This window comes from Chlorocebus sabaeus, chromosome 1, assembly GCF_047675955.1.
Source record: "Chlorocebus sabaeus isolate Y175 chromosome 1, mChlSab1.0.hap1, whole genome shotgun sequence".
In the NCBI taxonomy this organism is placed as follows: Eukaryota; Metazoa; Chordata; class Mammalia; order Primates; family Cercopithecidae; genus Chlorocebus; species Chlorocebus sabaeus.
Window position 1 is genome coordinate 40145294 of NC_132904.1, and position 14439 is coordinate 40159732.

A 14439-nucleotide genomic window follows, 5' to 3' on the forward strand; every position below is an offset into this window, starting at 1 on the left:
AACAGTATAATGAATCTGCAAATGCCCTCTACCTAGGTTCATGAATGGTTACTATTTCACCATATTTGTAAAAGCTTTATTTTAAAATGTTATGGCTAAATCCCAAATCATAGGGAAATCTGAACCTATATTTCATCAACCAAGAAATAGAATATCTAGAATGAGATGGATTTCAATACAAAGAAAAACTGAGCTCAGTGGTCCTAGAAACACTCAAATTCAATGTACTGAAAATTACAGCTGTGCTGACAAGTAGACAAGAATGGAGCAGAAAGGTTCATGCTGACTCTGCAGCCCCAGCTGTGCAAGGGCGACATCTGATCCAAGCATCTGTCTGCAGCCCGTTGAACAGATCCCACAGAATCTAACAAAGACGATAATTGTTTTAAAAAGGCAGCAGGTGCTGAGTGTGTTTCTAAGTTGGCACAATCTTCACCAAGTTTTGTTCTACCTTGTATGCCAACATTGGATTTTTTTTCCAATTAGCAGTCACATAGCAATGAGGCAGAATAGCTCAAGTTGCATTTCTGCTGGGATTTAACATTTTATTATTGAATGTATTAATAGATAGAAAAGAACAGGTTTGAACAAATAAGGTAAAAATACATATTGTATTTTTAGAATATTAGAGCATGAAATTTCAAAAAAAAATGTAAAAAGAACAATGTCAAATATTTCTGGTTTAAAACCCACCTACATATATGAATTGGTAGCTAAAGTCAATGTTACCTCTAAAGGTCATATACTTCTTTCATAATGATATGGCTTCAATCCTTTTGAGAGTAAAATTACTGAGCAATGTATGGCTGTCATCCATGCAGAAAATACATTTCTTCAAGATACAAGAATATAACTTTTAAGTGTCTAGATTTCTGATAAATCTGTGACCCACATCTCCCAAACATATAAATTTACAATTTAAGTCATTACATAAGTAGTATTATTTCATATATTTTATCATAAGAAGCCCAGTGTTTTATGAAAGTGGACTAAGGAAAAAACAATAAGGTTTGGAAAAAATCACCTAATTGTTTCACTTTTTGCATCCAACAGGTTAAAAAACAAACAAACAAAAAAAACATACTAACTAAAAGTAACTGCTTAATTGAATGTTTTGGGGTAACTGAGGATCATGGTGAATGCGTTTTCTGATAGCTTGTACAAAGTCTTTCTAAAAATATTTCATGCACATCTTTCTTTACTCTGGAAGAACATTTATGATCAGGGGTTCTTCACTTTAATCCAGACCCTCTCCCCAGGAAATCTATGGGTAGAATTTACGATATCAGTGAATTCAGTTGGAGAAAACTTATATCATTATTTTTATTAATCCATAACTAAAGTTGGTATTTTTATCCATCAAAAATGCCAGAAATAAGTCATTATAAAAGTTCTTGTGACTTCATTACAAATAGAAAACACAAATATTTCACATCACATTATAGTTTTAGCAGATAATCTAGAAATGTAGCTTATGCTCCTCAGTACCTTAAAATCATGAAAGTTGTCAGCCCCATTATTTGATTTATTTTGCTACATAATACATTTACTACAAACTTACTGGTTTGCAACTATGTGGGTCAGATGTCCTGGCACGCCTTTACTGGGCCCTAAACTCACAAGGTTGTCATCAAACCAGGTTCCTCTGGATCCTTTTCCAAGTTTGTAGGGTGTTGGCAAAATTCACCTTCTTGCAGTTGTACAGTGCATGGTCGCTTCCTTCTTTAAGGCTGGCAAGAGAGTGTCTCTGCTGCTTCCGGTCTCTGACCTTTAGATCCTCTTTCAAAGGGTTTGTTTGATTAGACAAGGTCAACCTAGGATCTTTTTGATTACTCAAAGTGAACTGATTATGGACCTAATCACAACTGCAAAACTCCCTCTCACATTTGCCATCTAATCTAATCTAATCATAGGAATGACATTCATCATATTTCATAGACTTTGCTCATATTCAAGGAGAACAAGTTTATATGGGGGCAGGAATCTTGGGACTATGTTAAAATCCTTCCTACCATATTATATGCAATACACTAATAAAGAAGCATATATATTACAACATCACAATTTAAAAAATATTTCAATAATTTTATTTTAATAGATCAACTTTTTAAATCGTATGCATATTTTATGTATTTAAAAATATATTGTGAAAGGAGTTCCATAGGCTTGAATGAGCTGCCAAAATGATGTTTAGAATATAAGAAGATTTAAATCCTAGTTCTAAAAGTACACCATTTACTCAATTTCTCAGTCCAAATTTAGAACTCATTTGGTCTCTACATTTTCTAATAATCTGCATTTAATATATCAGTGTGTCCTGTCAGCTCTCCCTTCAAAATATGTCTTAAATTCAAGCCCTGCTATAATTTCTAACATCTATTTCAAATCATTCCCCCATTATCTCTCTACATGACTATTACAATAGCCTTCTAAGTAGGTTTCTTGCTTTTATTCTTATTTTTTCTCCACATATGATTATCTTTCTAAATAATGTAAATCAATTCAGGTCCCGGGATATCAAATCTGAGGAGCAAAGACTTCTATTATCAGAACATTACCTCCATCCTGCCCCCCAGCTCTTAGTTTCCATGCCTTAATCCTCGTTACATGGCAAAAGGGACTTTATAAATGCAATAAAGTTACAGACATTAAGTTAAAGAGATTAGCCTGAATTATCCGGGTGAGCTCAATCTAATCATGAGCATTTACTGGCAGAAAACTTCCTCTGGCTGAGGAGAGATGAGGCAGACACGCAGAGGAGGAGATCAGAGGGGCTCAGAGTGCAGGGAGGACTTGGCCTGCTGTTGCTGGGTTTAAAGATGGAGAAAAGGAGCCTTAAGCGGAGGAATACAGGTGCTCTTTAAAATGGCACTCAGCCAACTTCCATCAAGGAAACAAGGACCGCAGTTCTACAATAGCATAAAACTTAAATATACCTAAACCCTGAAGGAGCTTGGAAGAAAATTCTTTCCCAGAGCCTCCTGGAAGGAATGAGGCCCTGCGGACACCTTGATTTTAGCTCACTGTGACATATGTGCCAGACTTTCTCACAACTGTGAGAAAACAAATTGGTGCTACTTTGAGATACTAAGTTTGTGGTAATTTGTTACAGAAGCAATAGAAAACCGACACAATAATCCATATGGGCTTAGGTAACCAAGCCTCTGTCTGCCTATGGCTTAGGTAACCAAGCCTTTATCTACCAATCTAAACTGATTACCAACTCATTTATTCCTCACTTACTCTGCTGAGCCACGTGGGTCTTTTTTCCTCCTAAGCCTATAAATAAGTGTTAATGTATTACATAGTAATAGAAAATTGATACAATGGAGATATTTGTTTTGACGTTATCTAGTAGTCAATAAATACTTAACAATGTATTTGTCCTAGAGAGCTAAGATACTCCTAAGCAGCACTGAGAATCTGATACTAATAGATTTAACTTCATTTTGAGTTACCTATTTCTCTTTGAGGAATGATAGAAACTTTTAAACGAATATGTTAAGTTCTTAGATATTTGCCTTCATCCCTTAGAGAAATGAATAAAGACTTTGAAGTCCAACAGAACTTTGTTCAAATTGAAACTTTGTAACAGTAGGCAAACCCTTTAATATTTCAGTGTCACTAACCTCATTTGTAAAACAAGGATAATCTTTAATGAGGGGAGTAGTTAGGGGAAAACAGAGCTATCATACTCATATCTCACGACAATGCCCAGCATCTAGGAAGCACTCACAGAGGGCTAGTTTTTCTATCCTTATCCCACAGATTGGTAAGAAACATAGTAAAGGGTTGTAAAAACTCACAGGATGAAAATATCACTTAGATACAGCAGACTCCAGTGGACAAACAGGCTGGACACTAAATTTCAAACACTGACAATTCCCTCCAGCTTTTCATACCACACATTTGTTTTCTTTTGAGATGTCCTATGTAATATATAAACTCAGCAAGGTATTAATCTACTCTGCATGTATTTCTTTATGATCTGAAATGTACAATATTTTACCTACTATTTTACCAATTTTTATGTTATTACCATTTATAATACCCTCTTAAGTACCTACAATCTAAAGAGATTATGATCTCTAGCCTCTGAATATTCAAAATCACCATGCAATCAATCCCTCAGTTACAGTTTATTTCCCAAATGATCCAAAATATTCCCTGCACCTCTAGTTATTAAAAAAAAAAACTCTATTTTTAAAAAGCTGAACTCTTGATATCACTACATCAGGATATAAATAGACAGCTGTTTCTAAACCTTCTGGTTTTTAAGGTGCTTGAAGTAATAAAACCATGCATAATTCTAATTCTAATCATTTTCATACCTTTAACAAATGACCAATTTTTGTCTTAACTTGTAACAAAAGTCCCTGTTGGCACAAATAAGCCTAAAGTCTTAATTACACTAGTGTAAAATAGAAACAAAGATGTTTCAATGAAAGTATCTTTTCTTTTGCATGGTTAATTGCCACTTCACAATAAAACAACTGATGTCCAAATGAATCATAAACCTTGTTTTTTTCTGCAGCACACTATGCTACCAATGCAATAAGATTATATAGGGCCTAGATTTTTAAAGTTTAGTTTTTGGCCCATTTTATGTTTATTATAGGAACTTAGTCTAAGAATCCAAACAAAATAAGAAAAAAAAAAAAAAATAGGGTAAATGCCAAGAACATCTTTATTTTTCTGGAAAACAATCTTTCCATGAAATTCTCCACTCACATAACATTCAAAAAGTTATGAAAAAAAGTAGGCCGGGTGCGGTGGCTCACGCCTGTAATCCCAGCACACTTTGGGAGGTGGAGGCGGGTGGATCAGCTAAGGCCAGGAGCTCCAGACCAGCCTGGCCTCTTGAAACCCCGCCTCTACTAAAAATACAAAAATTAGCCAGGCCTGGTGGTGCATGCCTGTAATCCTAGCTACGCAGGAGTGGGCGGGGTGGGGGTGGGGGTGGGGGTCTGAGGCAGAAGAATCCCTTGAATTCAGGAGGCGGAGGTTGCAGTGAGCGGAGATCACACCACTGTGCTCCAGCCTGGGAAACAGAGGCTGAGGTGGGAGAAACACTTGAGACCAGCGGTGAAGGTTGCAGTGAGCAGAGAGCGTGCCACTGCACTCGAGTTTGGACAGAGAGTGAGACCCTGTCTGAAAAACAAAATGAACAAACAAGCAAGACAAAACAAAACAAAACAAAACAAAACAAAACAAAAAAAAGAAAAGAAAATGCGTTTGTTTAATAAGTTAAACCATCACTCCTAGGAAATTACTAAGGGTGAGGACAAAGTTTCAGGTAACAGAATATTTAACAGAACATTTTATAATAGGGCAAAATATGAAATTATTTATGAAAATAAAATATTGGGGATATTTTATTGAATATTAAGCAGACACTGAAATTCAGGGAATTCTCATAAGTTCTTACCAGTTGGCTTCTATATCTTTATGGAATTATCCTTCCAGTTACCATGTGTGAACTTTCTGGCTTTCTATCTTGGTGCTGACCTCTTTGTATGTATATCTTTCTACGTTTTGTTCAATGACACATAATTACTAAGTAATGGAGATAAGAGTATATCCAAAAATTACTATAATTGTTTAAAAGTCTTTATTCAAACTCCAGTTAACATAGTTACATTTCAAAATGAAGTAGGTAAATGCCTTAGTATCTGATATTCTGTTCTCTTTTTGTGGAGCTTAATTATCCAATTTCTTCCATGTCATGATTTTTCTGGATACGCAAGCTTACCATAAAATATCTGTCATTAAAAACTCTCTTGGACTCACATAATCATGTGGCTATTGTCTAATATCTCTGGTTCCTATTCTAACAGTATTTCTTCAAAGAGTTATCTATATTCCAATAACTTTTTTCCTACTCTCTTTTATACTTATATAGTTTGCACTTTTATCTACACTGCTCTTTTGAAATAAATTTTGTTAAAGTTACTAGTGACCTCTTGACTACTAAAACCAGTGGTCAGTTTTCAGTTATATCTTAACACATGGGCAGTATCCTACATATTTGTAGACTCTTCTTGCAATTCTTCACTTCCCTTCTGGGAACTGACCACTTTTGTGCCTCTTTCTGTCTCAGTGTGCTTTACTTTTGAACCTCTATTGTATTTTCTTCTCACATACTCAACCCCAGTGGTAGGTGCAGTAGGAATGCCCCAGGTATCAGCTAGAGGAATTCATCTCTTTTCTGTTCACTCTTATTCTCTCGACTATCTCAGCTAATCTCATGGGCTATAAATGCCATAGCTAAGCTAAAGACACCCAAATTAGTATAAATAGGATCTCTTCACTGAATTCAGACTTAGATAGGGAAGTGCCTACCTAACACGGGGATATACTATAGACATACAAAACATTACATATCCAAAATCAAATCCCTGAATGTTCTGCCTTCCCCAAACCTGCCTGCTTTTCCCTCAACGGTCCTTTTATGGGTAAAATGAAAATTTCTTTTTTAACTACCCAGACCCAACAAGAAATTTTATGGTTTCCTATGACTTTTCTTTTCTCACTCCCAACATTCAATTCGGCAAAAAATAGTATTAAAGTCACTCAAAAAATACATCCAGAACATGACAAATATTGCCTGCTACCACCATGGACCAAGCCAGAGTCACTGATTCTTGCCTGCCATATTGCTCTAGCCTCGTAACTGGCCTCTGTGCTGCTTCACTTGTCCCACTGAGAGTCTATTCTCAGATAAGTGCTTACCATCTTAGAGTAAAAACCAACTCCTTATTTGTCACTAAGACCCAACATACTTTGTTCCCCACCACCACTACTACCATTCTGACTTAGCCCCTTAATTCCAACCTTTGACACAATTCTAAATTTTCCACATTAAACATGTATTTCTATTGTAGCACAAATAATCCAACAAAAGTTACTTAAATTTTTGATATTTTTGCTCTTTTCCCACCAACTGGCTTGAGCCCTATTACTTATGAAAGTTTCTGATACTAGATTATTTGCTACCTATCAAATAATGTGGCAGGCATAAAAACTGTCAAAATGCATACAGCATCATTCAAAACATAAATATTTACTACTATTTGTTATATAGGAATAAATGGGAAGGTATTATTGACATCTGAATTATTTTTCATGAAAAATCAATCACTTCAACTGTTTCTTATAAGATTATTATGAATCTCTTAGTTTAGGTATCAATTGACCTTCATCTAGAATACTGAATATTATTCTAGCATTATTTCCTACTAAAGTAAATGTTTTTTCATTTGTCTTTCACTTTGCATGAGGACATATACATAGTTTCTTAAATGTTATCTATAGATTTTCACATTTAATCTTTTCTCACTATTTTCCTACAAATGAAATATTATTTCTCTCTACATATATGTGAACCTAAACATTCTTCACAGTCCATCTACGATTGTAGCTTCTCTACTGAATTCTCCAATTTTGAATAACCTTTCTTCTTATGACTGCTTTGTTAAAATTGATAAGTATTTAACATGTATCTTCTTAAATTATAGCTATGTATATTCATAGCTCCCAGAAAACAATGGGATGTTTTAAAGGAATCTCTATGACAGAAGGTGTAATGCAAAGAACTTGAGCTTTGTTTTCAAAAAACACTTCAGTTCAAATCTCTTCTTTGCGGGTAAAGTACCCTAGTAGTCAGCATTCTCCAGAAGAATAGAATCAACAGGAAATATACATACACACACACACACAAACACATAAACACACATGTGCAATATGTACACACACATATATCTATATATACACTCATACACACACAAATACACAAACACACAGAGAGAGAGTGAGAGAGAGAAGAGAAAAATATTAAAGAACTGATCGAGGGAATTGCAAAGGCCTGGCACATCCAAAATTTACAGGATAGACTATAGGCTGAAGACATAGGGAAGAGTTCTCATTCAAGTCCAAAGACAGTCTGCTGGCAGCATTTCCTCTTCCTCAGGAGACCTCAGTCTTTTTCTATTAAAGCCTTCAACTGATTGGATGAGGCCTACCCACATTATGGAGAATAATCTGCTTTATTCAAAGTCTACTGATTTAAATGTTCATCTCACCTAAAAATATCTTTATGGAAATATAGAAAAATGTTTGAGCAAATATCTGGCCTAGTCAAGTTGATATTTAAAATTAATCATCACAAATACTATATGACTTTGGTTACCAGCTAATTAAAATTTTTAGTTTTCTGCTTCTTCAAACCTTATTTTCCCTTGTTACTGGGAATATTTGAATATGAAGCATATGCAAATTATCTGGCTCGGTAATAGAACAGGCACTCAACAAAAATCACCTGCCCCTTCTCCCTTTAGGCAACAAGTATTGCTTGGTGTCTGTGTGTGTATATCTGTGTGTATTTGTGTTCATATGTGTTTAAGCTCTTTGCTAACTGTTCGTCTCAGTGCTGGGCACTTTAGCAGAAGATAAAATTCCTACTGTCAATTAGCTAATGAGTTCTCAAGGAATGAACTAATATGCTGCATATAAAAAACAATCTATGAAAATATGCCAGGTTGAACATGATTGCTTCTTATTCAAGGGTATAGTTTATGGGCCAGTTGGTTAGTATCAGCTGAGTAATGTTACTACAGTACAGTTTACAAAATAAATGAAGCAAAACCTGCCTGGGCTTATACAATTGGAATTGTTGGAAAGCAGAATGGGAAAGGAAAGTATTAATATAAAGGCAAAAAACTGAGGACAAAGCCTGAAGGTGAAATGGCTTTGGTGTATGACAACAAGAAGTAGGGGAAGGCACTAACAGTTATTAAGTACCTGTAGAAACTGTGCTGGGTACTTCACAAGTTATTTTTATTTTTGTAAGATATGAAGAAATTGAGACTTACAAAAGTTCAGAAATTTGCCTAAGGTAATACATTTAAAAAGTCCATGAACAACTTATGATGCATATTAATGCAAAAGTTTCCAGAACTCCAACTTACAAAGAAACAAGCTCTGACTTTATCAGCTTCCTCAAAAACAGAAATATGAGTCAAAAATATCAGGTTACTTTACTTCAACAGTTAAATAGAAATTTTGTTAACTCTAAATCTCATGGGGTTATGTAGGAATTCCAGTCCTTTACAAAGAAAATTTGAGTATTTCTTAAACCACTAAGAGATAATTGGGGAATGTTCGTTAATCATGGTGGGATGCATTGCTTCTGGCCTCATGAATCTGGATTCTGCCACAGCTGGCTTCTGCCACTTCAATTTTGTACCACAGAAGATCTCCCTCCAATTACTGTTATGATGGCTCTTCGGAATCTTTTAAAATGTAAATGAAATAGTTGTCCACTTCACTTTGATCAGTTGTCTATTATTAGTATGCGTGTGTGTCTCTGTATGTGCACACATATGTTGGTGTAGTGCTAAGACACCCAAAAGTATAAGAAATGTAGTTTGATGCTTTAGAAAATCATTAGAATTTTGCTAGTTTTTGATGGGATATGATCCTATAGGAGGATTTTAGGTAATTTAAATAAAATAATACGGATATTTTTGGATCACCAGATATGTTTGACTCACATTTCTGTTCATGAGGAAGCTGTCTGGGATGACTAAAAATCTGTGTACAGCATTTATCTGTATATGGAAACATTACCACATCTACACTACTACAGTTTGGGGAACAGCAACGGATTTTGAATGGATGGAATTTTGCATTGTTTCAAGAAGGCCTTAGTAGCTTGGAACAGATATAGGATGATCAGCAGAAGTAAGAAAACATCAAAATTTCTCTGTCTCTCTCTCTCTCTATCTGTGTGTGTGTGTGTGTGTGTGTGTGTATAAAGCCTAGAGGTGATTTTTGTAATTCTTTAACGCTACAAATTTCTAAAAATAAATGAACTTAATTCTGAAGAAGGACAGACAGTGGCCCAAGATTTCAGCAAGTCAGAAATTAATAATAATCCTATTATCACATCTTGAAAATATCATTAGCAACTTGAGATGATATGTGAGGACGGCCTTTTGCCTATGATAGAAATGGTCTCTTATTGGAGCTGTAGTCCCACCACCTGGCCCCCAGAAATTAAACTCCTGACTGAGGTTATAACACCTATGACTATTACTGAAGGCACAGTACAAAGGGTATTGATGGAAATTACCTAAAGCCAAAATTTATTAGTGACTTTTTGAACACCAGAAAAGATCAGACTTCAATGTCATTAATGCTCCTAAATAGTGCTTCAGTGACAACTTTGTTAGAAAGAGAAAATGACTTAAAATTCATGCTGGGGGTCCTACACATCTGACCAATTTCAGTTACAAATTTAAAACTCACGTGGACTTCATTGATTAAAAGCCTCCCTTACTCCCTAACCATTCAGGAGGTTTGTACAGACTGAAAATATGTTCCAAGTTTGAATGAGCAGCACTAATAAAAATTACCCCCTTCAAGGGAAATAGTTTAACAAAGAATGTGAAAGAGCCAAGATTCAGATTGTTCCTACTTACTTCTTTGGGATAACTGGAAAACCATTACCCACTTAGTTGGGATCTTCAACTTTTATGGGACAGATTCTACTGAGGAGCCTCCCTCCGGCCACCCACCAAGACCGTGATTTCTAATAGAGAGGGTAAGGCCCTCCATTTGCTTTGCTTTTTTAAAAAGGCAAAGCATTAAATTGTGCATGTTTTCTCCATATTTTGTCTTTCTCTAATTTAAGCAGAAGTTTAGGCTTTATGTTTGCTTTTTGTAGGGAAGAATAGTTATAGTATGGGAAGCACATGCACTAGAATACCCTTATTGGAAAAAGAAAATCCCAACAGTAACTGAAAATTAATTCCTTACTGACTTGATAGAAAATATTTAGAGGGGTCCACTAAAGAAAATATTAGGTTAGTGCAAAAGTAATTGCAGGTTTTGTCGTTACTTTTAAAGCAAACCGCAATTACTTTTGCACCAACCTAATAAACAAATTGTGGAATATTTCCTGGTCATCTGAGTTTGTAGAGTAGAATAATTTAGCAACATAGTCATTTAAATGTATGCATATAGCCCTTATAGTTTCCTTTCTAGTATTCACACAGTTCTCAGGATCATTACTCCATTCTGATTCACAGCCTCCACTGTGGACTCCTACTCTTGGATCTGACCCCTTTGCCATGGTTCATTGATGTGCAGTGGCTTACAGTTCCACTTGTACTTTACCTACTGGAAGAAATTCTCCATCCCAGGTTAAACATGTAAGTCAGAATTTATGTGTTAAATAGCTCATGTATCAGTTTCACAAGATGTTAAATATGTTTACACAAAGTATTTGATCCATAGTAGGAAAAGAGGCCATTGGCCATTCACTGAGCAGGTGAATTTTACAATGAATTTCCTCAATGTGCAGTATATATTAGAGAGGGTAGTCAGGGGTAAGACAGAGGTTAGGGAAAAAGATATTAAGAGCTAGAAGTCTGAGAAATTAGAAACAATTTGCAGTCAAGATAGAAGAGATGAGATACTTATAATTACTAGGTTGTATGCTTAAATACCTACATGAATAGATGTGCTGATAATAGAAATTTAAGAGCCAGGGAGGTATCTAATTTATAAAGATAAGGCAAGGCAAATTTTAGGAATGTTGAATTAAAGATGGATATGTATTTAAACAGTTTTTTGTTTGTTTGTTTGTTTTAGTTTCTGGTTTTTTTGCATCAGTGGTGAGCATGAATCTAACACTTAGAAAGAGATCAAAATTTTACAGAATTAAAGTCAGGCTAGAGGAAAACAGGGACTAGCACAGCAGGTGAAGAAAGAAAGTTCAAAGGGAAGACTCCAGTGAGTAATGATAGAAAAGAGTACAAATGGCTTGGTAAGATCATTAGTTTCATCCAGGCACCTTATTTCATTAAAATAATTGGTGGTAGGGATGGGAGGTACTATATAGCTCTTGAATACCAGGATATTCAAAAAGAGAGAGGGTGATATTGAAATGGATATAGTTATTTGATAGTATGCTGTAATAAAAACATAAGAACAAAATAATTGAAGCAGGTAAAAATTACAAAAACAAAAATCAAGTATTTCAGAAATGAGAGATAATCTTGATGAGGGCTATCAACCTTGAGATAAATTAAACAAAAAAAGAAGTAGATCAATAATTCTATTTGAGAAAATAGCTAATAGTATAAAGCCATATACCCAAAGTGGTGTTGATTTTTGTTTCTCTATGTGTAAGTGATTTCCAATTAGTAAAATGTTTAGTATATAATTACATTTCACTTTATTTCATCAAGTTGAACAGACTACTTTCTCATGAAAGGAAATAATTTCCAGAAATTATTTGAGATTGTAATGTATTGTCTAGGTAAACACTTCTTGAAAAAGCAGTGCTATTCATTTTTGTGGTCTGTATTCAGTAGGAAGTTTCTTTTTCTTTTCTTTTCTTTTTTTTCTTAAGATAGGAAACTCTGAGTCTTTGACAGTGTCACTGAGCAACTAAACCAATGTCAATAATAGTATTTCTCCTGACTTCTTGTTTATGTACGTAAACTAAACCATATGTGTTAAATTTTGTTGTCTGGAATTTCTTTGATGTGAAATTTAAAACTCTCTTATATTTTGAACAAGAACAACTGTTATAAGCATTTGTAGAAAATAAAGAATTTGATTTTTTGAAAATCAAATATCTAATATCAGTTTTACTTTCTCATTTTTACATGCACACTGTACTTTTGCTCAGTGTACATAAACACAGAAAGCAACACTCATTGAGTTCTTATGAGTAGTCAGGCTAAGCCCTTAAAGATGGTCAAATAATCACCTTAACAACTCTTTGAAGCTGGTGTTACCAACATTCAAATTTTATAAAGAATCCGAAATTCAGAACTGTAACCAACCTGAGACCACACAACTCATGAGAGGTAGAGTGAGGTTTGAACAGAGGTTTGCCAACGTCCAGGACCCCTATTTCTATCATTGTTCAGAAGACTTTTATTCCTAAAATGAATGACCTATTTGATTACACAAGGATTGATGAAACAAGCTAATGAGATTTTATGTACATCTTAAGGATACACACATGCACATACTCTTAATGTATATGTCCAAGTTAAGTATTTTAGTTTACTTTTTGTAGCTGTCTACATAATAATTACTCACTCAGGATATAACTATAACACTGTAACATGCCAAATATTACTGCAGTTGAAACTGAAAATGGCCAAGTAAGATACACGTTTAATTTTTTGTGAAAGCTATTTTAAGATAAAAATTACTGGCAGATTGTTAACAGCAAACTAGCAGGTACTCTGTTAATTAGATAAATTGGACACAGCATGCTTCTGTTTGTTTTGGAACCAAAATTTGTAGAAACATTTGAACACGAGGATGACAGCTGTCAAGTGCTCCTCTTGAGTTAGTGGTTTCTCCATTGCTATGGCATAATTCTAGTGTCTTTTATACTAAAGAAACTGATGACAATCTATATTTAAAAGGAACATGAGTGGCTATAGGACTGCATGTTCAATACCATATAATTCAATACCGTATAATTATGCAAAGCATTAATTTGATAGAAAAAGCCTTTAAACAAATGAGTTAGTTGGATTACAATATATTAAAAATAAAACTATCTTTCTCTCCCTCTTTCTCTTTTTCTTCAATGGAAAGGGAGGTGGGGATTGTAAAGACCTGATTGTATTGTCTCTGGTCTCTCTTTTTAAAAACATATTTCCTTTCTTTCTCAAATTTGCAATAGACAAAATAGTCTGACAGCAAACTGATAATTCAAGTCATTATTAGACACAAGGCCAGAAGGTTGCACAATAACTTACTATTTTACATAAACAGGATTGGAATGTAAAATAAACACTTAAATTAAGTTAGACAAAAGACACAAAGAAAAATAACAAAAAGGGCATTAGAATCGGGGTCTATAAAGTGATTTACATTAGTCACTGCTGAAACTTCAGCCTCATAAATATAAATATGTGCTGTATTTTTTCCCCACTTGCTTTTTTTTATTTGAAATGCTTTACCAACAATTATGATCTTCACTCGTGGTTCTCTTTGTACTTAGTTGTAGCAAAATTCCATTCAAATAACAAACAAACAAAATTAGGAACCCAAAACAAACTAATTTTAAAACTAAAGAAATGTATATGCTAACATAGTTAAGAAGTCCGTTGTCTTCATTTCTGATTGACTTTCCTGTGATCTGCGACTTGTTGACTTAGCTGCTTCCAACACTGGCATCAGCGTTGATGTTGCATACCCGCCCCAGCTTGAGTCCTCTATTTGATTGCTCTTTCATTTGCTTTGTGATCTACATGGAGGGTAAACATGTGCATAAAACAAATGATCCACAGCAAATAAGCTTGTTATCATTTTAGACATTTATTCTAGCTATAGTTGGGGAGCTGTGAAAAAAAAGAGAGGTTGGAAAGGAGGAGAGTGTGTGTATCATTCTACTTGATGCAG

At 34.6% G+C, this 14439-nt stretch overlaps 1 protein-coding gene across 3 annotated transcripts in view; it reads right to left on the bottom strand.

The window, feature by feature from the left end:
• The window catches only part of LUZP2 (leucine zipper protein 2), a 582381-nt gene that overhangs the window by 418023 nt on the left and 149919 nt on the right, over positions 1 to 14439 (bottom strand). Inside the window, exon 1 of one of the 3 annotated variants that reach the window (XM_073017722.1) lies at positions 1562 to 1681. The exons of the other annotated variants lie outside the window; for them this stretch is intronic. The gene's annotated coding sequence lies outside the window, so the exon portion shown is untranslated. Of the gene's footprint in view, positions 1 to 1561; positions 1682 to 14439 lie in introns of those variants that run through there. 3 annotated transcript variants of the gene reach the window in all.